This window comes from Rhipicephalus sanguineus, chromosome 2, assembly GCF_013339695.2.
Source record: "Rhipicephalus sanguineus isolate Rsan-2018 chromosome 2, BIME_Rsan_1.4, whole genome shotgun sequence".
In the NCBI taxonomy this organism is placed as follows: domain Eukaryota; kingdom Metazoa; phylum Arthropoda; class Arachnida; order Ixodida; family Ixodidae; genus Rhipicephalus; species Rhipicephalus sanguineus.
This window is the reverse complement of record NC_051177.1, coordinates 140,079,791-140,106,440: the sequence shown is the minus strand read 5'-3', so window position 1 is coordinate 140,106,440 and position 26,650 is coordinate 140,079,791.

Here is a 26,650-nt window from a genome sequence, read left to right as displayed (position 1 = left end):
CTAAAAAAGCCCCGGTAGAAACACCACATTTATCGGTGAAAACTGTCTCGTGCCCTTGTTCGTTAATACATTCATTAACACATTTTAACAAGTCCTCATGTAGCAAACAGTAATAAAGGTCTTCAATATCTATAATGAAAGCTTTACAACAGCCGGGGTTCTCCTCTGAGAGGAACTGAACTAGCGCCTGAGAATTACGCATACGAAAAGGGTCTGAAATACTCACAGAGGTTACGCAGTTCCGCAAATAACTAGATACAGCCACTTGCCAGGTGCCTTGCTCTGAAACGACTGCTCGAAACGGAATTTCGTTCTTATGTGTTTTCGCTGAAAAAGCTATTCTAAAGTAAGTGATTTAGCCTTCTTGATATTACAAGCTATTCTCTCAAGGTTATCTCTTAACAAAAGGTCGACAGCACGTTGCATGACTACCGATGATTTAAGTTTTATCGTCCTAAAATTGTTTTTTATTGCTGTTAATGCTTTTTCTGAGAACAAACTCCCCGGCATATATACAAAATACCCTTCCTTATCTGAAATTACTGGCCTGAGTTTCTTCTCGACACAGTAATTTACCAAAGGCCAGACAATACACACTGCTCCTTCTACCGAGCAGGATGCGACGCGGTATTAACGCTCCCCAGTTATTCCCGCCATGGGGAGTGCTTGGAAAACGCGCTCCCCATGGAGAGCGCGTTTCTCCATTAGGTAAGAGACAGCAGAGCCTCGTCGCCGTAACTTCTCTTCGTAATCGCAGCGAAATGTCAGCGCTGGGCCGTCGCTCTTTCAACGAAGGGACAGGGCTATCCCCAACTTTACTGGCACAAGCATAAACGTTGAGCATATATCTATTTTATTACAGGAAAAAAAACACACTTTGCGGCCGATCCATCGTGGGAGACCGGAGCCCGGGTCGCCTAAAACCCTGCAGGGCAATGCAATAAAGTTACAACCAACCACTCAAATCAGACGCACTGTTGGAATCGGCGTTACGTCGAGCAGACTGCGGACAGCTGGCTGAGCCTCATTGTAATTTTCTACGTCGTAGCTTAAGCGCGCAGCGTGCGGCCGTATGAGCCGCCTCACATTGAGCCTTCTACCGATGTCTGCTGACACCTAATACATCCCTGCCCCCGTCGGTATCACTCGTCGCTCGCCTACGATCACGGAGGCGACAAGCATAAGGCTGCCAGCTAGGGACACCCACCAGACTTCGGCACTGCTCGGTGTCGAAAGCAGCATAGAGTTTCCTATAGATACACTAGAGGGAACTCTGGCGCTAGTGTCTATGGGAGCCACAACGTATGGCGCTTCAGCCAGCGTGAGAATGATGGGTAGTACACGGATTTGTCTAATCTTCGTTCTTTCGGCTCCGTTTGGCTCCGCGTCGCCTGCATACGCTTTGTCGCAAAACGAAGTTGAGCAAAAGTGAACGGTTCCACTTCACCACTTTAACATTTTTAGGCTCACCAATTGAAATCTGGTCACGAAGTTCACAACAGTCCTTTCTTTTATCCGAAACGAACGCCAAAATACAGCAATAAACAAAGCAACAAGTGCGTTCGAAGCCGTAAGTACGAATATTAGGCAAATCTGTGTAAACCCATCATTCCCATGGTGGCTGAGCGATCGCAGCGCCAGAGTTCCCTCTAGGTAATTGTAGGAAACACTACGGAAAGCAACCCCGAGAGATGTAAACCCTTGGCGACGCCGGTAGAAACGATGAACGCGCCACCATGGACCCTGCGGTTAGCTCGGACAGCGCGCCGACGCGCTGCCCAAGCTAATTGCGGAGGTCACGGTGCGGCGGTCTTAATAAGGGTGCAACAGTCAAATGACGATAACGCAGTGATCACACAACCGTAGCACGAACATGACATACAGGCCATTGACGTCAATACGTGCATTCTAGATACAAGTCATGACTCGTAGAGGCGGGATTTTTAGGCACTAAAAAAACGCTTTTCACGCGCCAGAAATAGGCAGACAAAACAACGTTTTAGGCCTCTAATGTCGTAAATACAGGTGCAATAAATTTTTACATAAATGCAAATAATATCAAAGGAAGACGTGCGCGACCTCCAATGACGACAGGAAAACAACAGGGATGTTATTGTTTAAGGTAACACACAGGCACCAACAGTTGAACGTAGCCGTGCAATCGCCCTTTGTCCGTCACGCATTGCAGAACCCGGTCGCTCCGCTTATTCTGTAGTATGGCGAGTCAAGTGTCCACTTTCGAATCTACGCACTCCGGAGTGCCTTTCTTTGCGATGTGACTCAGCAGGGTAGAGCAGGAGAGACATCCAGGTCGCTATAAGACCAGAAGGAAGGGATTCTTCCCATTGGCTGGGTCGAATCGCGTAGAACCAGTTTCTGCCCTGGCGGTGAACATCTTAAATAGTAAATTACAAACTAAACAAAAGCCACGTGCACATCAAATTTTTCTTTCTTCTTTTGCTCTTCACTCTCCACTGACGACTCTCCGCAAATTCGCCTTCGCCAACCCCTCGCGCCATCTCAGCGCAGCGGCGTATGCTCGCTGGCGCGTCGCATTTCCCTTCTGCTAGCTGTTGTTTCCGGGTGTTGAATAAACTAGAGGACTAGGTTGAAACCCATAGAGTTCCAAGCAGTCTGTGTTGCGCGGTAAAATGAATGACGGGCACAAACTGCACCGGGAAGCGAAATTTGAGGTTTAATAGTGTTTATAACGGCGCCAGTTTTGAAAATAGGCATTTATAGGCACTTATTGGCATTTACGCACGAACGTCAAAAATACGCATTTATAGGCGCTATAAAAACACTATAAAAGCCCTTCTTAGCCTCTAATTCATGCTCATTTATCAAAGTGGCGCGATAGGAGCGCAGAGAACAAAATAGGCATTTGCCTAAAATCCGGTCTCTAGTCATGAGATTACATACAATCCGTACTGGATGAATAATGTATCTCACAATACGGCATGTTATGACATGGCATATAGTGCCACTTTTGCATTGATCTTCATGTCGTTCATGTTATGTAATGCATGGATGTCGCGACACAGCACGTCATTAAGACTATTTCATGCCTGTTCACTAAGACAAGTTGTCACTTATTCTGTTAATGTACGAATTTCATGACATCACGTGTTCTGTGAGGACGTCGTCTATGCCAGTGATGTATTGTTGTCATGATATACATGCCATGTCATTCATGTCATCACATACTGATATTTGTAATTAATGGATATTGTTATAGCGGTACGTGCAAAGACGTCAGTCATAGTATATGATTAGGGCTCCGTGTTTTCGGAGTTTCCTTTTCTTGAATTTCGGAGGGTGTTTTTCGGAGTTTATTTTTTTGACGGAAATTCGGCGTTTATCGGAGTTTATTTTTCGTAAATCCCCAATTCTCCGAAATTCGGAGATAAATTTTGCAATATTCTCAATACTCCAATGTCTTAGATGAAATGATATCTCAACACGAAAACATCACAACTCCCGAAGCGTATTGTAGTTGTCTGGAAGGTTTGAACGCAAAAACGCATATACAGACAGGCACACATACTAGTATTTGCGTTTTACAACCTTAAAGCTTGTTAGTAGGAGAATTGTCCGAGGGGCTCGTCCGAGCCCCTCGGAGAATTAAGCCAAGGCAAGCTTAGGAGACATTGTGTGGTTTCTTAACTGGCTTGTAATCATTCTCACTTAAATTGAAAGAAATTAAAGTGGAAGAAAAATTACCCTTTCCGTCGGTGGAAACCGAAGGTTGTGGGTTCAGATCCCACCGACGGAAAGGGTGATTTTTCGCCCTCTTTAATTTCTTTCAATGCAAGTGAGAATCATTTAATATGGTTAAGAAACCACAAATAATCTTCCTTATGCTTTCCTTGGCTTAACTGTCTGGCGGTTTCATTAGTTGTGTATATTAAAGCTTGTTGTAATACACGGGAGCACGCTTTACGAGGGTCGTATATTCGATGTCGCCTGGACCCGCCACGGGGGTCTAGAGGTTACGGGGCTGGACTGCTGACCCGAAGGTCGCGGGATCGAATCCCGGCCGCGGCGGCCACATTTGCGATGGAGGCGGAGATGCTTGAGGCCCGTGTACTTGGATTTAGGTGCACGTTAAGGAACCCCAGGTGGTCTAATTCCCGGAGCCCTGCACTACGGCGTCCCTCATAAGCATATCGTGGTTATGGGACGTTAAACCTTAACAATCATTGTCGGTGTCGTCTGGCGTGCTCCACTGCCGCCAGGGGACCGCGTATCGAGATGTCTCGCGCTTCCGAAGGCCCTACATACGTCTCTCATCCCGTGCGCAACAAGTGTTAAATGCACGATGGGCGCGGTCTACGAGATACTGTTGAAGTGAGATAAGCTTTATATCGGCCTCACCGGCCGATGTGTCAATGACCGCTTAGAACATGCCCTTCCGATAAAGAACGGAACAGGGTCGTGTTGGCCGTTAAAATCGGAGTTTATCGGAAAAATCCGAATTTTCAAGATATTAAATGCGAAACATTTCTTAGCGAACTTCTGCGACTTTGAGCGTATCTATCTATCTATCTATCTATCTATCTATCTATCTATCTATCTATCTATCTATCTATCTATCTATCTATCTATCTATCTATCTATCTATCTATCTATCTATCTATCTAGCCGCCTACAACTTTGTGCTCTCCTGGCCGTTTCGTTAATTGGATTTACACCAAAATTGGTATGGCGTAACACGACTTTATGACGAACATAAATGGCAGGCCATAACCTGAAAATCATGATATCTATGTCATGAACGACATGATTTACATGCCACTATTTTGGTGCTATGCCACTAGTTTGCTATATACCAAAGTTGGTATGGCGTGACAAGAGGGTATGACGAACATAAGTGGCGGGTGCCAACGTACAAATCATGACACGCATGTCATGTACAGGATGATTTACGTGCCACGCTCATGGTGCGCTTGCGGCCGTTTCGCTATCTTGATAGATACCAAAATTGGTATGGAGTGACAAGAGTGTATGACGAACATAAGTAACAGGTCCTAACGTGCAAATCATGACACGCATGTCATGTACAGCATGACTTACGTGCCACGTTCATGGTGCGCTGGCGGCCGTTTCGCTAGCTTGATATACACCAAATTGGTATCTCGCGACGTGACTGTGTGACGAACACAAATAACAGGCGTTAACATGAAAATCATAACACGTATGTCATGCACAGCACGAGTTACGTGCCACGCTCATGGTGCGCTGGCGGCCGTTTCGCTAGCTTGATATAGACCAAAACTGGTATTGCGCGACGTCTGTGTGGCGAACATAAATAACAGGTGGTAACACTAAAAGCATGACATGCATGTCATGTAGATATGATTTAGACGCCACGGTCATGGTGCACTCTCGGCCATTTTGTTAACTGGATATATACCTAAATTGGTATGGCATGACCGGAGTGCCGAACATAAATAGCAGGTCACGCATCCTATATATGTAGCAGAATATATGTTTCGTTAGCATGGTATATACCATATTGTACACGCATGCATGTATGACAATCTCGCGATATATGGCGAAGTAGATGTCACGACATGAATGACTTCATTAGCCTCAATGACAAAGAACACGATGTATGCAGCTCTTTGCTGGCTGCTTCGCAATACATCGATTCCCACACTGTGGGGGATCTGCCGATTTTTCTTTTTTTTACCGGCGAGTGTTTATCGGTTTATTTTTTCGGATTTATCCGAAAACACGGAGCACTATATATGATGCATCAATGTCCTGACACGCATGCCGTGGCATACATATAATTTATTCGTGGTTCGTCATGCATGTACAGACGGGTCCGCTGTTAAAGGGAATACTTGCCTGCTAGGTGTGTCCGGATTTGGCTCTCCTGCAAGAGCATAGTCGCTTAGACTTGCATAAAAATACTGGTGGTTGACAGCTATGACTCCTTTTGACAGACATATGCCGTGCACAAACAATCTTTCCATGACTACTTGCCGTTAGGGGGTCAACAATATGAAAGGTGCTCATTTGAGTGTTCCCTTTAACAGTGGACTGTAGTGTACAGGGGTGGTCAAAAGTTCCCAGGCCGCAACGCCCGGCTGAGGAGCAGCAGCTCGCTGCTATCGGGGCGCTCTCATCGCAATTACGCCTTGGCGCACGCTGGCGTCGAGCGTGTGCGTGAAGGGTGAGGGGTACCCCTCTCCATTTCTTGCTCTCCTTGATAAGAAAGCGACGTATAAACTTGGTGCGTCATGTTCCCTCACTGTCCGCTTGTCGATGTTTTACTACTATGCAGCGTGTAGCGAGGCGGCAGTCTTACTGAAAACTGACGCATCATGATTGCGGCCACATTTAGCTAGGCACCACATACATTACCGTGGTTTTCGGCTTCCTGGATAACAATATCGTGCGTTTAACTTTCCATTGGCACTGCGGTGTTTCTATCAGCCGTCTTCGCAGGCCATTTCGCTGCATACGAGCTTGGTCGGAGCCCGAAATGTATTCAGAAGAGCTTGTGTTGGGGCTAGTTGGAACATCTTAGTGGAATAAGCAGCGCTGCACAGTAGTAGTTTATACCAAGCTTCCTTATGAAGGAGAGCCACAGAGAGAGAGAGGGATACGCCCCCCCCCCCCTTCCACGCACACGCTGGACGCCAGCGTGCGCCAAGGCGTGATTGCGATGGCAGCGCCCCGATAGTAGCGAGCCGCTGCTCCGCGGCCGGGCGTTGCGGCCTGGAAACTTTTGACCACCCCTGTACATACTTACAGCTTGGTTAAAATTGTAGACACATTGACATGATGGGACTTGTGCATGTTATGCCGTGGTATGCATGCCATGTCATTGTATTAACTTATGCATGCATGTCATCCATACTGCCACGTGGTAGTGACGGTGATGAAGCAAACATAGCCACTACTGTAGAAGGCATGGGCGTAGACAAGGGGGAGGGGGGTTCAACCCCCCCCCCCGAAATTTTTGAGTTTTGCTGGCGTATATATATATACACGCACACATACAAACGCACGCACGAACATACATAAGGTATGGTTGAACCCCCCCCCCCCCGAAAAAAATTTCTGGCTACGCCCCTGTTAGAAGGTTACAACAAAAAAATTCGGCAGATCCCACGCACTGTGGGAATCGATGTAATGCGAAGCAGCCAGCAAAGAGCTGCATACATCGCCTTGTTTGTCTTTGAGCCAAATGAAATCATTCATGCCATGGCATCTAGTCCACCATATATCACATGTTTGCCATGCACGCATGCATGCACAATCTAGTGTACACCACGCCAATGAAACGCATATTCTGGTATATAAATGCATGACTGTCGTTTATGTTCATCACGCACTCGTGTCATGCCATACCAATTTTGGTATATATCACGTTAACAAAACGGCCGGAAGCGCACCATGACAGTGGCATGTAAATCATACCGTACATAACATGCATAACATCATTCGCATGTTAAGACCTCTCATTTATGTTCGTCATACAGTCACATCGCGCAATACCAATTTTGGTGTATATCAATCCAGCGAAACGGCCACGAGTGCGCCATGAGCATGGCATGTAAATCATGACGTACATTTCATGCATGTCATGATTTACATGTTACCACCTCTCATTTACGTTCGTCATGCAGTCGCTTCGCGCAATAGCAATTTTGGTGTACATCGAGCTAGCGGAAGCGGCCGCGAATGCATCATGAGCGTGGCAATTAAATCATGACATACATGGCATGCATGTCATGGTTTTCATCTTACCAACTGTCATTCATGTTCTTCATACAGTCACATCGCGCAATACCAATTTTGGTTTATATCAATCTACTGAAACTGCCGCTAGCGCATCATGAAGCGTGGCATGTAAATCAGGTCGTACATGACTTGCATGTCATGATTTTTATGTTACCACGTCTCACTTACTTTCGTCATACAGTCGTGTCGCGTAACACCAATTTTGGTGAATTTCACACAAGCGAAACGGACGCGAATGCACCATGAGCGTGGCATGTAAATCATGACATACATGTCATGGATGTCATGGTTTTCGTGCTACCACCTGTTATTCATGTTCTTCATAAAGTCACATCGCACAATACCAATTTTGGTGTATATCAATCTAGCGAAACGGCCGCGAGTGCGCCATGAGCGTGGCATGTAAATCATGTCATACATGACATGCATATCATGATTTTCATGTTACCACGTGTCAGTTATGTTCGTCATACCAGTTTTCGTATGTATCTCTTCATTTAAACGGCCGCGAGCGCCCCGAGATCGTGTCATGTAAACCATGCTGCACATGACATGCGCGTCATGACTTGCAGGTTAGGACCTGTCATTATGTTCGTCTGAACTCTTGTCACGCCGTACCAATTTTGGTATATATGAAATTAACGGAACGGCCGCAAGAGCCCAAAGGCCGTGAAATGTAAATCATGCTGTTCATGACATGCGTGTCATGATTTTCATGATATGACCTGTCATTTATGTTCGTGATAAGGCCATGTTATGACACACCAATTTTGGTATACATCTGATTAACGAAACGGCCAGGAGAGCACAAAGTCGTAGGCGGCTAGATAGATAGATAGATAGATAGATAGATAGATAGATAGATAGATAGATAGATAGATAGATAGATAGATAGATAGATAGATAGATAGATAGATAGATAGATAGATAGATAGATAGATAGATAGATAGATAGATAGATAGATAGATAGATAGATAGATAGATAGATAGATAGATAGATAGATAGATAGATAGATAGATATAGATAGATAGATAGATAGATAGATAGATAGATAGATAGATAGATAGATAGATAGATAGATAGATAGATAGATAGATAGATAGATAGATAGATAGATAGATAGATAGATAGATAGATACGCTCAAAGTCGCAGAAGTTCGCTAAGAAATGCTTCGCATTTAAAACCAAAAATGCAAGCTCCGCTCACAGACCTGCGGCGCGCCTCCTCCTCACCTGTGAGACAGTCATTGCTATGGCTGGTTTCCGTTCAAACCTTAAGTGCTTTTTCTCGGCGCATGTAAACACTACTCACGTTGAGAAGTAAGGCTTCTTCGTTGCTACCTCAAACATTACGGTGTCAGCGATGTCAGAGTCTCTGAAGAAATTTATCAGGGCATTCTTGTTTCTTACCTAAAACCAGCGACACAAACCTGGGCTGACCTGACGACACACCTGACGACAAACCTGACAAACCCGACGAAACCTGGGCTCTTAAGATAGGTTACCTGTCTGAACAAAAACATGTAAGCGCTATTGGTCGGATTCCGTCTGCAATATCTCTGCAGGATGGGCTGCAAAGGATGTTAGCGAAGCTGACATTTTAAGTGCGGAGCGCTTTAGGAGCTCGGCTTGTCGTTCATTCATGCGCCTCATGTGGCGTGATCACGCTCACAGTAAATCACTCAATACCGGGCACAAAAAGGCTGTCAATGCTCAAAATCGGGTTAAAATGAACGAACGGGGTCTAAAATAATACAATTAGCAGAAAAAAGTCACAGTTTTGCCACAAGGGCGCTACCACCTCGTCAGGCGTGCGACTGCTCCTCCTACCGATGCTTCGCCGGTGCCTTCGTCGCTACATCTTAAAGGGACACTAAAGGCAAATATTAAGTCGACGTTGATTGTTGAAATAGCGGTCCAGAAACCTCGTAGTGCTGCTTTTGTGCCAAGGAAGTGCTTATTTTGAAATAAAATCACGTTTTTAGTGGTCCGCATCGCGTTAGCGCGCTTCAAATCTCCCGCCTGAAAATACGACTCTCATACGTCACTGCTGCCGTGCCCAACGTTGCCCGCTTTTACTGCGCGGCCGCCGACACTAGTAGCAGCCGAGCGGAAGTAACGGGACTCACAGTAGCAACAACGGCACTGCAGCAAAGACTTGCTCGGATGGGCACATTCAAAGCCGTCACCAAGTTGCGGTTGGTCTCGTAATCTTCAGTACGAAAGTGCAGCGAGCACACACGCAGAGGTTTTGACTGTTTAGCACACTGGCGCAATGGCATGACACTAAGCCACTTCGAGCGTAAGGGTTCATTCCGCGGCACCCAGTGAAAAGACACACCTGTTTCCTTGCTGCAGCACTGGCGTTGTGCACCATTCGGGCATCCGGCAATATCACACGCATGCGGCATTTTGTCGAACTTTCTGTCAGAGCGACTTTCACGAGCGCGCAAAACACTCACGGCAGTACGCGATCCCGAAACTACCACTGAGACGGGCGAGGCACAGTTCAGCGAAAACGAAACCTTTGAACCACGCGCGCCGTTCCCCATGGCAACGCCACGGAGGTTTTGTTTTCCATGAATCAAGCGGAACCGAACAAACAGCATTTTATTACGTCTTTTGATGCTCGGAATGTTCTTTTTTTACTGCTGCTAGTTTGATTACTAGTGATTTATTGTAGGCCGACTTCCCTACGTCATCGGGATCACTTCGAAAATGTCCCACTCGTGGCGCTCATCATGTGATACATTTAGCTTAATTTCTCGGTAAGTAGGGCACTGCTGTTGATAATATTGCCGTTTTAGAAGTTGTCATACATTGGACTTTCACTCTGACATAAATTGTTATTTGCCTTTAGTGTCCCTTTAAGGGGGAAGCAACCTGACGGAACTCGCTGCATACAACAGGTATCTCAATTGCAGTGACGAGCAGCAAGTCGGTAAAGCGCAGCGAAAAGTAGCGCGCATGTCGCACATCGAGTTTTTGAATCTCCCTAACAAGATTCTACCCGTGCCGGAGAAACCCTAGATGCGTACATCAACATTGAAGTCATCGACGCTTTGGTAAACGGAGCAGTGGGAACTCTACGAACGGGAATCGCTGGGCACTTCCTCGCACTTCCTCAAGTTTCACAATAGTGGAGCTGCCATACGTTTTTTTTTTTCTGAGAATGTAATCGAGTAAAGATGAAACGCCCTAGTGGGCGAACTTGTGTCCCCTATGAGTTGTATTCACTGAGGACACGCCCACACTGCCGCACGGGCTGTAGGAAGGGCATGAGCTGCCTCCGCTTCTGTCGGCCATGATCCTGGCCACTTTGTGAAGCTCTTTCGGTGAGTGTGGATGTTCTCTGCCTCAGCTCGCGAAGCAACAGCTGACCATGTTCTGTTGCAGTCTCTGAAATCATCGTAAATTGCGCCGTCTATTGACGGAGCAATAGGTCACGGCGAAAAAACAACGTCAGCTTTTATGGACTTCGTTCAGCCATCTATAACCAACGCAAGAATTGTTGCAAAGATGTTGTGCCGAGTGGTTCGCCGCATTATTCGCTCTCACATCAACAAAAGTTGTACTAACTACGAAGTGTACAGCGCTCATTTCATTGCTGTTGAGTACCAATTTTGTTTCCAAATGTTACACTTGACGCATTTTATGCTTCAGAGCGTCCGTGTTTGTTGTCCCGTCACCACGCCGCTTGGAGAAGGGCAGTTAAATTTCTGGTTGGCTGGGTGTTCACGTTTGCGCAGCCGCATTTTTATTGTTGTAAACGACACCAATACATAATGCCAGCGTGCACTGGCGCAGTTGCATTTTTTCGCGCCGCTTGCGACGTCTCTCCTGTAAAACGTTCGCTCTGAGACTTGCCTCGGTGACTTTGCTTCTCACTTCAAGAGGCGGCGCTGGCGTACTACGAGATCTGTAATTACACTTGTATTACTCACTTGCAGGAAAGCCATCCTATTTGGTGGACGAGACAAACCCCAAGTGGGCACGAAGTCTTTGGGAGGCTACGAAAGCAACCCTAAAGAATCTTTGATGTGGGAAATTTTCACCCTCGGCACACGCTCGACGTCGAAGTGCAACTCGTCCATGCCCAGGAACCGTGGTTCAACACCGCCGCGAAGCTTGAATTTTTCCACGTAGCTTGAATAGCAAAGCTTGAATTTTTCCCTTGCCGTCTCATCCAAGCTTTTGCGCATATGCGCTCAAACTGATTAAAGGCGTATCGCCCATCACTTCGCAGCGTCTTCGACCAAGGTCGATCCAAATACGTCGCGAAGCTTCGGGCGAAAAGCGGTTCAGAACCTATTGCCAACGACACCAGCAAGGGTGTCGTTGGCAATAGGTTCTGTCGGTGGCAATAGAAGCGGGCATTCTATCCCTGCACTAATTTGGCGGAGCCGCGCGCAACTCTTAAACGACGACACATTGCGGACTACCGATCGATGCGCCACAAGCGGATTGACCCTGTTTGGACTTCACTTTTCAGAGCTCGTTCCGAGCACTCACCTGTTCTAGTACACTCTAACAGAAGAACGTTGGCTCGTGCGCTTACTGCGTGCCATGTTACTGCGCGCTTTATGTTCTTGTAGAATCCCGTGCGGTGGCGCTGTCAATATTTACGCTCACTGACAGATTTCTTGTATTGTACTTCACATTTCGCGTTACTTTTTGTGACAATGTGTAGCAAATGAAGCTAGCTCTCACAAAAAAAAAAAAAAGAACACGTATACAGCTGTAAAAAGTGACACTAAAAGTAACATCCCACCATCTATAGCTGCAACTTGAACCCAGCACTTTTAAGTGGGAAGCGGGCACTCTACCTCTGCAACACATTGCCGTTATAGCCGCGCGCAAGTCTTAAAACGACGACACATTGCAGGCTACCGATCGCAGCGCCATAAGCGGCTTTGCACTGTTTTGGTTCCACTGTCTGTGTATTGGTTCTGCGGCCGTTCCAAGCACTCCCCCTGTCCTAGTTCACTCTACCACAACTGACACGGTACGACATGAGTGTACTTTTTTGTCTATGCATAGACAAAAGGGTGCTATTCTGGATACAGTCGACTTCCGCCATGTTGCCAAATTCCGCCATTGGTCAACTTTGATTGGCCCAGAGGGCTGCTACGGCCTGTCTGATTGGCTTAAAATGCCGCCATTACAAATTATGACAATATGGCGGAATTCTACAGTGTCCAGAATAGCACCCAATGCTATATAGGGACATAATACCGAACTTTCCGACCCTTGTCCTTTTAGGGGCGAAGCTCCTTATGCCGTGGGTCTGTCCATCCTCCGTTTGTTTGTAGCGTTGTAGTAGCCACCTCTAGCTCGTGAGAAGCGCGGGTTCTGGTATGCAGTAGAAGAAGACGACGTTGACGAGTGAGACTCTCGTGCGTGTTCGCCTGTGTGGCATTCTTTCTTCTTTACTGCGCGCATTCTGGTACGCAGTAGAAGAAGACGACGTTGACGAGTGACACTCTCGTTGCGTGTTCGCCTGTGTGGCGTTCTTTCTTCTTTACTACGTCTCGTGTTTTCAACGACACCCGAAGACAACATTTCAGAAGTAACGCGCCATGAGGCTCCCTCTTGGCACGCTTTCTCTTTAGCCCGGAGCATAGGTCGGCAAACTCACTCATGAGTCGACTCACTCAGACTCACTCAGACTCATACCGAGACGTGAGTCTGAGTCTGAGTGAGTCCGGTTGAGTAAAGTTTTTGTGAGTCTGAGTCCGAGTGAGTTCGGTTGGGAAACATTTTGGCGAGTCTGAGTCCGAGTGAGTCCGGCTGAGGAAAATTTTGGTGAGTCTGAGTCCGAGTGAGCCCTAAGGGCAAAATATATTGCATGAGTGAGTCTGAGTGAGCTCCACAATTTTTGCCGACCTATGGTCCCATCTACTCAACTTTAGCATTACTATCAGCCCTATGTCAGCTCACGTTTATACTCCCGTATACTCCCGCATACTTCAACGCGCTACCATTCATATGTCAGCTCAATATTTATTGATCAGAGGCGTGAGTTGAGGAGGGAGAGGGGGAGGAGGTGCCTTGACCCCCCCCCCGCAAACTTTTTCACGGGAAGTTACTGATAAAAATATCTCGTGTGAGTCATGACTTTCAATAAAAAGGTCCTTTTGAACTGCGAACTCAGATAACTCGTATTTGAAGGTACGAGATCAAAAGGTGTTAAGTAGCGCAACGATTATGCGAGATATTGGCGTTAAAGAGCATTGACATTATGGTAGAAAAAGGATAATTTAATGCTAACGGACTCACGAGTCGACTCACTCAGACTCACTCAGACTCAGATCGAGCCGTGAGTCTGAGTCTGAGTGAGTTCGAGCGAATAAAATTTTGATGAGTCTGAGTCCGAGTGAGTTCGGTTGAGAAAAATTATAGTGAGTCTGAGTCCCAGTGAGTCCGGATGAGGAAAAGTTTGGTGAGTCTGAGTCCGAGTGAGCCCTGAGGGTAAGATATGTTTCGTGAGTGAGTCTGAGTGAGCTCCAGATTTTTTGCCGACCTATGGCCCGGAGTCGCCAGTTGGAAGACAAGGCTGCGGAACGGAAGGCACGGAAGGCGGCGGCAGCGCGCGCTCGCAGACCGAATCCTGAGGTGAGAGCCCGCGAGGCCGAAGCTGCACGTCAACGCCGCGAAGCAGATTCCGCCGTTCGAGCCCGCGAAGCCGAAGCTGCTCGACAAGCTGCATGGCTGCGGCGAAAAGACCCCGCCGTTCGAGCCCGCGAGGCCGAAGCTGCTCGACAAGCTGCAGGCTGCGGCGAGAAGACCCCGCCGTTCGAGCCCGCGAGGCCGAAGCTGCTCGACAAGCTGCACGGCTGCGGCGCGAAGACCCCGCCGTTCGACCGCGCGAGGCCGAAGCTGCTCGACAAGCTGCACGGCTGCGGCGCGAATCGAATCTTCAAAATGTGAAGGACCGTGAAGCGGCGAGAAAGCGCGCGTAACGGCAGGCAGAGCCCGAGGCTGTGCGAGCACGTGAAGTGGCTGCAAAACGCATCAGGCGGGCTCTGCCCGAAGGCGCAGACGCGCGTTTCCAGCGGGACTTCCTTGATAACAGTTTCAGCCATAGTTGCGGTGTGTGCAACAGATTGTGGTTCTCAAACAATCTAGTCACAATATCTTCCATCAAGAAGGACCACGCTCGCGCCAATGCCATCGGCGTGCTGCAGCGCGAGTTCGCTTCGCCCCACTGATCATCATTCACCACGTGGATATGCTGTGATTTTTTCACTAGTCCTCACGCGTTGGACTGTTCAACTTGAACACTATATCCCTGAAATTGCGGCTTAGTTATGCCGCTTTTTATTTATACCCATCCTATTCATCCATCAGATCGTTCGTTCATTTTTCGAATCAAGCTCGATTCCCGTTTAAAATTTAACTTGCATATTGAAGAACCGCACCGGAAAACGCCTCATGGTATTAGCGTATCACTAAAGGCTAGATGCTACTTTGGCTTGACCACTTTGGTCATCTTATCTTATGCGTTAATTCAGAACCACCTTAACTATTGCTTCCTGGGGTCAAACCTATCGCTGCCATCTTTCTTCCCTCCAACACATGCAAAATCAAACCACTCGCTTTCTTACCTGGAGAAACCATGCAACGTTCATATGTTACTGATCCGTACCATGAACTGAATCTACCATATATGGCCGATCGAATCAAATTTAATGTCTGCATATTTGCTTATACACACCGTAACCTTCTAAAATTTGTTCTCATGCAACAACTTACCAATTCAAATATTAGGCGTTCGTTCTTATATAACATTTTTTTTTACTTCCCAAGGTTCGTAATAACTAGTTATCAAACAGTAGCTTTTGTTTTAATCAAACTTTGGATCTTTGTCATGTCCTTCTGTTAAATGAGCTTTTTTTCTGTTTCTTCATTCAACGATGAACATGTTTACCCTACAGCACAATTTACTGAATATTTCTTTGGAACACAACTTTAACTCGGTCATAGTGAATATTGTTTGCATCGTTTTCTGCTATATTTTACATGTTATCCCTGTTTTTCTTTATTATTATTATTGCTTCTGTAAATATCTGAACATGCCGTTTTGAGTTTGAGGACCCAATTATTTGTTTTATTTATAATTTGAGTATTTTGCTTCTTTTTTTTCTTTTTTGGCTATTAGGTAGCAGTGGTATTTTTTAAACATCAACAAACATCTCCCTACAGCGTTTGCACTACGGGACGTTTTTCTGTACTGAAGTGTATATACTTTTGTATATGCACGAAACACTGAAATACCCAGTAAAATATAACATTCTTCAAGAGACTGAGCATGGCTTATTTAACGCGTCTATTCGTAGTGTAGATCGCGAACCGCTAACACCATGTTTCCCATGTTTGTTGGGTTCCTCGCAACACTTCCTAATGTTGTACCTCGTAGTGAGGACCTATTCACTTGCGGAGTTCACAGTGGGAGAACCATCCGAAACTGCAACCCTGTGCTTACCTGGTAGTACGCGTGGAAGCCGCTCCTGTCCCTTTGTTCAGTAATAGCTTGCATTTGAGCGACGCTGAGATCGTTGAAACGCAGTGTTGAGAAGGCCATCGCTAGAACCGCCGCAAAAAAGTGGTTCGCTCTCTCTTGTGGTTATCTGGTGCGCACTGAAGGTGAAGACGCCGCTTCGTGCTCGGATGGCGCTCTTGGCAGTCGGTGCAATCTGCGTGCGTGGTAGCGAGGTCTCTACTGCTACGGAGACTGGTTCAGATGGAGTGACCCAGCTGCAAAAACGATTGAGCGCTCATTCCTGAAATATGCAGGCGCCCGAACGGCTACCTATGAAGGGCCCCTTCATCGTCGTTTAAAAGAACAATCGTCCATACGTTTCAAGAGAGCGCTCTGGCAGTGCTTTATCATCTAGTGAGCGGCGCGCGGCAGTCTAATAGAATACGTGCAGAGCTGTCCCTGTATGAATGACGTTACGAAAATGAAATAATGAGCGCGGTGTAGATCTAGGAAGAATATAGATGTAGTAATTAAGCAAAACGGGCGTCCTTACAATATACAAGGATAATCGACGCGTAAAATCCCCGATTCGAAAAGGCGCATCTCTTTAATGCAATTTTTTGTAAGTCAGTTGACGACTCCACGAGCAAGGCAATACAGCTTTTTAAGGCGCCCTTAGATCGACATCAAGCGTGAAAATCGACCGTATGCGTCGGCGGTTTCAACACGAGTGATGCGAAAAATCCTCATTATGTAGTGCCGCCAACATGTGACGCCATCATGACGTCATACGTCACGAAAACTTGCGACGTCACATGACATCGTCGCTTGGTCAAAGGTGGGCCGATCGTGGAGGACCTGCGAAACCGCGTGAGGAACGGCAAGCTTCCAATGCCTCCAATCTCGGAGGCAGTGCAAAGCCACGTTGGGTGCAGGAAGGTTTCGGGCGGGAACAGTATACAGTCGACTAAGAAAAAGAAGGTGGCTTTCGCCTTCGAGTCGCCTTAGGTGCGTGCATATGGGACTGTGTGACCTTTGTGAACAAGCTATCCACACTCGGTATGGTAAATTCCCGGAGCGCTTCTACGGCGCGCTTAAAGACGGTTCCGCTGTTTGTAAGGAAAACAGTGAACGTCCACCCGAAAAAGCTTCAATCGCGGGACCTGCGGTACCGTTTACTTAGTGGGCCTGGCGGTGCCGGCGCGGTGCGCTAGTTCCTGCTGTTCAATTATCTGTGGCGCTCTCAGCCAGGCGCTTTTCGACCCACGTGTGGTAACTACTTGAAAGGGCACAATAGTGGTGGTCGTAGAAGGGGAGGCGGAGGTACATATATTGACAAGTTGCCTAAGCTGAATGTAAGTTCAACTACAGGTATTCCGGGCTGCCTTAAACGGCACTCAAACGTGCTGTGAGGGCACACAGCATCACATGTAACAATTGTTGGGGCTTTACGTCCTAATACCACGATGTGATTATGAAGACGTCATAGTGGAGGGCTCCGGAAATTTCGACCACCTGGGGGTTCTTTAACGTGCACCTACGTCTAAGTACACGGGCCTCTAGCACTATGCTTTCATCAAAATGCGGCCGCCGCAGCCGGAATTCCATTCCGCGACCTTCAGATCAGCAGTCAAGACAAAGGAGAGGAATAAAGCACTTATTATTGTGCCAGTGTCATACTGTGCATGTTCGATAGCGAACGAGTGCAATCGTCGTTCATTTATGATCTAAGGTGTTCTGTGGGACTGAAATAATGTATGACATTAGGTAATGCTTTCGGGCAAGCTGGGACGCGCGAATTGGTCTGGTGCCCTTTTGAGCGCACTGTAATTCCGTCAAACCTTCAACGTAATCCGCTTAAATCTGCTATGCTCGTTCATATCCAAAATTCACCGGCTTGAGTGAGACGGTGACCATTGACGGCAACGCAGGACATTAAACAGAGGCGCATCATCGCGCCCTCTGACGATGTAGCTTTTACTGGCGACGTGTTAACTGTTTATTTATTTATTTTAAATTTATTTATTTATTTATTTATTTATTTATTTATTTATTTATTTATTTTATTTATACATGTTACAGCCCCGCCGGCGCTGTAAGCTTCAACGTCAACCGGCGACACTTCTTTTATCGTAACTGGGAATATCTACGGCGCGTCTCCTCTCGCCTCAACACCGCGCCCCCCTTCCGCGCACGCGCAGAACTCTCGGATAGCATCTGTGGTGCGTCACAATGTAACTATTGCTGACTAGCAGAGCTCCGGGCCGAATGAGGAGCGCATGCGCGCACGTGTCCTTACCGCCGCCGCTGCCAAATCCGGCGTCAAACCGCATTTACCAGCAGCGTCTACCCCAGTAACGCATAGCTCGGCCGCGCGAGTGTCGCGCCCAAACTTGAGCTTGGGTTCCCGATTGCAAAAGAGGGGATAAAACATCATACAAATGTTAAAGACAAAAAACCCCAGGCCTGCGCTGAAACCGCAGCACAGTCACAGCGAAAGCTGGAAGAGCGGCGTTTCTAAAGCACCGTTGTAAGCTCTCTTGGGGCTACTAATAAAAGTACGCTAGCAAGGTACCCACTACGCCATAAATCACGATTTTTGTGAAGTTCGGAAGCACCTACTAAGTCATTATCCGACATTCTGCGGAGAAGCGAGGCACCAGCTACACGTTTGTAAGCATTATGTGCACTTCGTTGACGCGACGACTGATGACGATGAAGAATTATGGCTCAACCCTTTGTAATGGGTTGGAAGCTTTAAACGGCCCACCAGTTATGTAATTTCCATTAGGTGACGCCCGGTCGCTATGTCCCTCTCCCGCCATACTGTATAACATACGTTGACGTGGGAGAGAGAGAGGGGGGGCGAAGAACTTTACTGAGACCCCGAGGAAATGGATCATGCGCTTATGGGCTTCCTTGGCAACTAATATTCAATTCAATTCAATTCAATTTTATTTCATCTCAAGGGGCTACTCAAGGGGCTACAAACGCAAGGGGCTACAAACGCAGTTGCGAGGAACCCACTATGCTATAAATCATTGCAATTTTTGAGAAGTAGGAAAGCAGCATTATGCCATTTTTCGTCATTCTACGGACAGCCGTGGTACCTGCTAAACGCATGTAAGGCATTATGCGCACTTTGTTGATGCTGTGCCTGATGACGATGAAGAATTATGGCGGAGCCCTTTGTAATGGGTTGGAAGCATTCAACAACCTTCTCGTTGCGCAATTCGCATTGTGTGACGCCTGATTACACAATTCCCATTTTTTTGTGCGACGCTCGGTGTTTATTTTACTCTTCTACCACGCTATATTGCATATGTTAATGTGGTTCCTTCCCGACATGAAGCCTGTATAGGACCTTTTTGCAAAGCAGTTTCAAGCACCGGCATGGCTCAGAGGTTGAATGCTGGGCTCCCACGCAGAGGGCCCAGGTTCGAACCTCGTTCCATCCTGGATTTTTTTTTCCTTATTTCGTTTTCTTTTTCTTATTTCGAGCGATAGTGGTTACGGACACCGGCGGCGGCGGACAACTACGGCGCCGAAAAAGGCCGGTGAAATGATCTCATAACAGCTTTCGCTGTAAAAGATATGTATGCAGTTGCATTTAACGTAAAAGCTGTAGGAAGTACGGAGCAGCGATTCGCCTGTCCTTCAAGACACAGACAACTGCCCAGAACATGAAACGAGATGACTCCACTGATGGAAAGATTGTCCGTCGCATTGACTCAAACCAACACTGTTTTACAGCGAAAGCTGTTATGAGATCACTTCAGCGGCCGTTTTTAGCGCCGTAGTTGCCCGCCGCCGCCGCCGCCGCTGCCGCCGCCGGTGTCCGTAACCAGTATCGCTCGAAATAAGAAAAAAAAACGAAATAAGAAAAAATTCCAGGATGGAACGAGGTTCGAACCTGGGCCCTCTGCGTGGGAGCCCAGTATTCAACCTCTGAGCCATGCCGGTGCTTGAAACTGCTTTGCGAAAAGGTCCTATACAGGCTTCATGTCGGGAAGGAACCACATTAGCATATGCAATATAGCGTGGTAGAAGAGTAAAATAAGCACCAAGCGTCGCACAACGCGAATTCTGTAACCAGGCGTCACACAATGCGAATTGCGCAACGAGTAGGTTGTTGAATGCTTCCAACCCATTACAAAGGGCTCTGCCAGAATTCTTCGTCGTCATCAGGCACAACATCAACAATGTGCGCATAATGCCTTACATGCATTTAGCAGGTACCACGGCTCTCCGCAGAATGACGAAAAATGGCACTCTAAATAAAGGTGGTTAAGCATAGTTACAGAAACTGCTGCGAAAGCAGAACAACAATAGTTTGCACAAATCGCGAGAAGGGCTAGCAGCGTCGCTATCAATTCTCAGTGCTGCTGGAGGAAAGCTCGGTCCGTGTTTAGAGCCTTTCAGATCGAAAAATACTGCTTGTAAAATAAGTACGTGCTTTTGGGATTAACTATACTGCAGCTAAAAACACTTCGAAGGGTGAGCTTTCTGTCGCGCCGTAAAAAAAAATGGGTCGAGAAAAATCAGTTGTCGGTCCCTTTCGGAGACGCTCGGTTTCACGGGCAGGCAAGCGCTGGCGTTCCGAACGTGCAACCTGTTCGGCGTCCATCGCGGTAAAGCAAACCTTCGTTGCAGTGGTGCCCCCTCCCTCTCTCCTCCTCACATCCCTCGTCCTCACACTCACTGCCCTTTTCCACCCACTAGCTATACTATACAAGGCTATGCTATGATTTACCGTCCCCCTGCACCTTTGCTTCCTTCTAACCCTCACATCTCTCCTCCTCAGCTTCACTTTCCTTTCCCATTTCCTTCCTATACTCTACTGTATAAGGCTATGCTATGCTCTACCCTTCCCCTCCTCCTCATCTTCACATCGCTCCTCACCCTCTCACCTCTTTCCCACCCCCTTGCTGTACTGTATTATATAAGGATAAGCTATTCACCCCCCCCCCCCTCCATTTTTCCATCCTCATCCTCATTTCGCTTTCCCACCCCTTGCTACAAATACTATGCACGTCTAGGCGTTGCATGGCTGTGCAATAGATGGTTTTTCCTGCGTTACGCCACACACGACTATGTTATGCTTTACCCTCTTCCCTCCTCCTTTGTCTCCTCCACACCCTCAGTTCCCTATCCCGCATCCTTACTATACTATACCATACTATACTATACTATACTATACTATACTATACTATACTATACTATACTATACTATACTATACTATGCTATACATGGTCTGCTATACATGCTTTTGCTGGCTTGACGCCATACATGTCAATGCTCTGCTTCACCCTCTCCCTTCTTTCTTTCCCTCCTCCTCACCCTCGCATCACTCCTCCTCACACTCACTTCTCTGTCCAGCCCTCTTGCTGTACTATACTGTACACGGCTACGCTATACATGGTTTTGCCTGCGTTCAAATCAAATCAAATCAAATCAAATCAAATCTTTATTTTGCATATTATGGTTACAGGGTCGGCAAATGTGCCCAACTTTACCTTTTAGTGAAAGCTTGTGTTCCCGCGCCCGCTCATTCACGCACCTTCCCGTCTGGCCGACATACATCTTGCCGTAGGATAGCGGAAATTCATAAACAACACCGGTGGCACATTTTACAGCGAAAGCTGTTATGGGATCATTTCACCGGCCATTTTTGGCGCCGTAGTTGTCCGCCGCCGCCGCCGCCGGTGTCCGTAACCAGTATAGCTCGAACTAAGAAAAAAAAACTAATTAAGAAAAAAAAATCCAGGATGGAACGAGGTTTTGAATCTTATTCAGGCGCGGCTCACACTTATGTGAATTGCAATGGGTCGGCAAATGTGCCCCAACTTTACCTTTTAGTGAAAGCTTGTGTTCCCGCGCACGCTCATTCACGCACCCTCCCGTCTGGCCGACATACATCTTGCCGTACACTCTTAATCAAGTCCTGGCTAACGCATGCCCCGTAGGCGGGACACTTCAAAACTCAGGAAAACTCCCGGCTATAGTAGGCCTTCGAAAAGGAGTTAGCCGTGACAAGTGTATATAAAAAACGTGCACCCTTTACCGCCGCCTTATAGACGGCCTGCAGTCTCAGTGGCGCGTCGGTGGGGCCGCGTGAACGAGAATCCTGGCTACAGCTGAACGTATGCTCCCGCGTGTTATAACTTGTCGTCGGCGCAAGAGTCGGTGTCTACGCATGCGCCGACAGCGTCAGCCGCAAAGGCGAGCTATGCTGCGAGGAGGTATACGCATGGAGCTAACTACGCACTCTCTCTTGCGTGCATGAAAGGGAGTAGGGGACGCTCTCCGTTGCACTCGGCTTCTGCTGTTTTTGCGCAGAGAAAAGAAAGGAAGGAGGTAAAAACGAGAGTTCGAAGATATTGTGCGACGGGAAGGGGGTTGCGTTTGGATTAGTTCTAGCGCATTCCACGACAGCGGCGGATGTTTGATAGGTTGGTGTGGTTTGTTGAGCGTGCCGCGTGAGCCGGTGCTCGGCCACCATGGAAAAGTTCTCTTATCTCAATATTGAGGGGGTGTTGCGAGGACATAGCGACATCCCCTTGCACGTACAATACACGCAAGCTGTTGACGCAGGATTACACGACGCTTTCGCGCCATTTCTATCTAGCTGGTGCGCACACTGCGGACACAGCCCGGCGCATCATACCTGCCTGGGTGAGTGATGTTCTTTCTTCACATATATGTTCGTGCTGTTAGCTTTCACATTGTTGCATGCTTGCGCTTATGTATATGAATGACGGTATTGAACTGTCTGAATGTTCTTTTGACGGCTTTTGAAATAACTATACGAATATGCGTACGAGTAACTATACGAGTATACGAGTACTTATCTTTGTTGTAATCGTCATCCGTTTCTATAGTCGTGCACGTGTTGTCGCTCTGGTCGCATTTATGGTGAACTCTCATACAGTTCAGACGCTTTCGTCGCTCTTGACAGGTGTCACCGAGATAATCAATGCGTGTTGCTTGACAAGCTGTGATTTTAGCTCTCGCGTGGCTTCTTATCCTTCGGCTAGCAACTGTCCTCTGCATTTATGGTCAATGATACAGTGCGTCAATCAAAGGAAGCATATTTTTGCTAGCAGTTGAACGATATTAGGATCTGCTTGCATGGTAGGTCGTTATACTTGGCATTTACATTTCTTTTTTTACCTTTAGGAAGCGGAAAAATTTTTCCACTATCAAAAAGTAATGAAACTGCACTTACGAGTACCGAAGACGTTAGTAGGTTTCATTGGATCAGGCGCTCATAGATGCGACTAGCGGCATGTCATGTTTTTAGGAGGCAAAATCAGCAATTTCACTTTCTGAATAGCGACAGTCTTTAAGACGCGGTTTGCGGCCTAATTTCTAACAAGTTTTAAAGCCCTCATTCATGCTCGTGAATACATGTGCGTATTTACTGTGTCCCTTCACTTATTTCTGTGGTGTCTGGTCACATTTGCCTATTGGTCTTATGCAGTGCCAAGTCAAGTGTGGGCAAGTACATCAGTGCATCATGCACCAGCTGTGGTACCTGAGCAAACTGCAGATCTGGATGAAGGTAAAGTAATGCGTCATATGTAATTTAGGCGTGAGCTAGTTAATGGCATTTTTGTTCTCTCATCTATCATTTCATGCGATGCAACAGCGATATATAACCGTGGTTGTATAAAGGCACTGTTGTTTTCGTTGGCAGCTTATTATTAACGTTGGATTGCTCATTGTTAATGTTATTACAGAGAAGTGAAGTGCGTACAGCAGTCGTAATAAGGGATATAATTCTCGTTCATCCTCGTGTTAGTATACACAAAATTTGAATACGTTTTCAGGTGACAAAACCTTCTGACACAAGAGCCAGGCGCAATTTTATCGAGCAACTGGCCAGGAGCTCACACCTTGCAGGGTCTCCAGCAGCAGCAACACCGGCCGTGGGGTTGTTTACAATGCCGTAACTGAGCATACTATCTTTCTTTGTGTTTTTTATTCATTTTCTTTTTGTGTGTGTGTGTGTTTCACTCCCATCTAAATATCGCAGCCGAGCATTGACCCGCCGCAGCGAATTAATTTTTATTCATGCATTGGCTCCTACAATTCAAATATTCGCCGTAACTGACATTCCCCTGGTATTAAAGAAAATTCGTTTGCAATATTGTGCAATAGTGCGCAACCAAATTTCAAGCCAAGTTTACCTGCCACTTTATTTACTTAACGAATGAATCATGAGTCTATTGTTAAACTGCTTTCTTTGTACGTGATTCTCATCAAATTGGGGCTGTGCTGTGGTTTTGACTTGCAGCCGACATTCGAAAAAGCGCTTCACTTTTAAGAAAAACTGGAAGTTTCAGGAGAAGTTCAACAAGGTCAAAGTCATACTCGGTCAGATGTGCAATGCCCGCATGTATTTCGTGGAGATCAATGGGTATATCTGAGGAAATCATGCTACGCTTTCTCTCATAACTCTAGTAAGTTTATGGTTAAAACACTATTAGAAAGCTTCATTAGCAACTTCTGAAAACACTTTCATATTTGTAACTTCTGTGACGCTGTCTACACAAAATTCGACAAGGTGTATAACAGATTGGAAACATCCGTTTACCAGGTAGAAGTTTTTGTGTGATGCGCGAAGACACCAGGTGATCTAAGAACATAACGTCACATGTGTACTTTGCTTTTCTTTTTTCTCCGCCAGGATGACGTGACAGCAGCCTGCCCATCACCTGACCGCTGAATTTCGAGGGAATACGACAACAAGGCGTTCTACTGCGATCAAGAGCAAGAGAATGTGAAACCTTCGGTTGGCACACTTCTAGAGAAAGCCCTTATTTGGTGCTTGACGATGTACTATATTAAGGACCTCACATACCCAATTGGGTATGCTCAATACTTCGTCTTGTGCAGAGTATTAAGAACCCACTTGTTTCACAGGTGTTTTGCCGGCTGGAAGCTGCTAAAGACACATGGAAAAGATCAAAGGTATTCGTTAAGCACCAGAATATATTTGTCCAAAAAAAAAAAATATCGGATGGCACGTTTATTGTTTCCTTCAGCGCTGAGCATTGCTTTTAGCGCTGTTTGTATTTTTTTACAATAAATAATTAATTTTGCACGTGAGCAGTACCTGTTTCTCGCATGCTTATACACGCTAGACACAGCGGGTACTCTTGAACTATAAAGCTGGTATGGTCCGTCAAGTCATTCTCAACCAAAATGATTCCGCTGAACGGTACATTTATGGGGAACGCGGTGCGTCCATGCTTTAAACGCCGCTACAAAAAAAACGATGCGAATTTTTATACGCACGTCTAAACACACTGGATCCTTATAGTTTATAAGCTCACTGTTAATGATTAATCTAGGTACCCATCAAGGGGGAACTGAGCGCGAAAACGCTGCTATGTGATGTAATCGGTTCACGTTAAAAAATACCAAGTGGTTAAAATAAGGTAGTATTAGTATACGGTAACCAGAGCTTCGTGTGCATAATTTCTTGTGTTTGTTGCCACTGCGCATCTATCGAAGACTACACACTGGTACACGCACGTTACTTTCCGAATACAATATAGCGTACGTTCCCAGCCAACGCAACGTGTGCGTACACAATTCTAAAATTTTGTTAGCCAACAATCAACCACTACACGGCCTGCCACTTGACGTCAAGAGAGTCCGCATTAGGGATACCGCAACGTGACTGCTTTCTTCGTTCTTGTGCATGCCACAAACACAAAAATAGTAATGAAGACGCTGGATAGGATCAATGGGGGATTAGTGAAGAGACCTTCATCCTCAAGTGGACATAAGATAGGTTGGTAGTGATAAAAAACAAAATGCTTCCTTGGACAAATGCACGAATCGTTTGCCGTGAAATGTACATATCTAATTTAACTTTCTACTATTATAACGGCATGCTGTCGAAATCAGGTGCAGGCAGTAGAGCTTCCACGAGGTGTTCTAGATTTCGCAAAACCGTTCACCCTTTTCTCATAAATCCGCGGTAAGCATTGCCTAAGCCTGGAAAACAATATTTGCATAATTAAATGACCGTCCTCTGGAACCTACATATGTGTCAGCGCGAAGTGCGCACGCCGGTGGGTGTACCTCGTATAAGATCGCTGCATTGGCTTAAAAAGTCCAGAAATCGTTAAACACTACATGTTCGAGAAATGGCCAGTCTACGTTAACTTTCTTGCGATATGTCATAATTTAGCAGTTTAAGTTCCTCCTGACGACTGCCACACTGAGGCACAACCGCTTTGCATGTGCGCAATAAAAAAAATAAAAAATCCAGCTTGCACCAAAAGTTGCATCCTTCGTAGACCATACCTTGTCTTTTAGCATCTGCGCATAGCTCTGCAACACTACCTATTACTCGACGGTGGCAAATTAATTTTCTATTAATGCAGC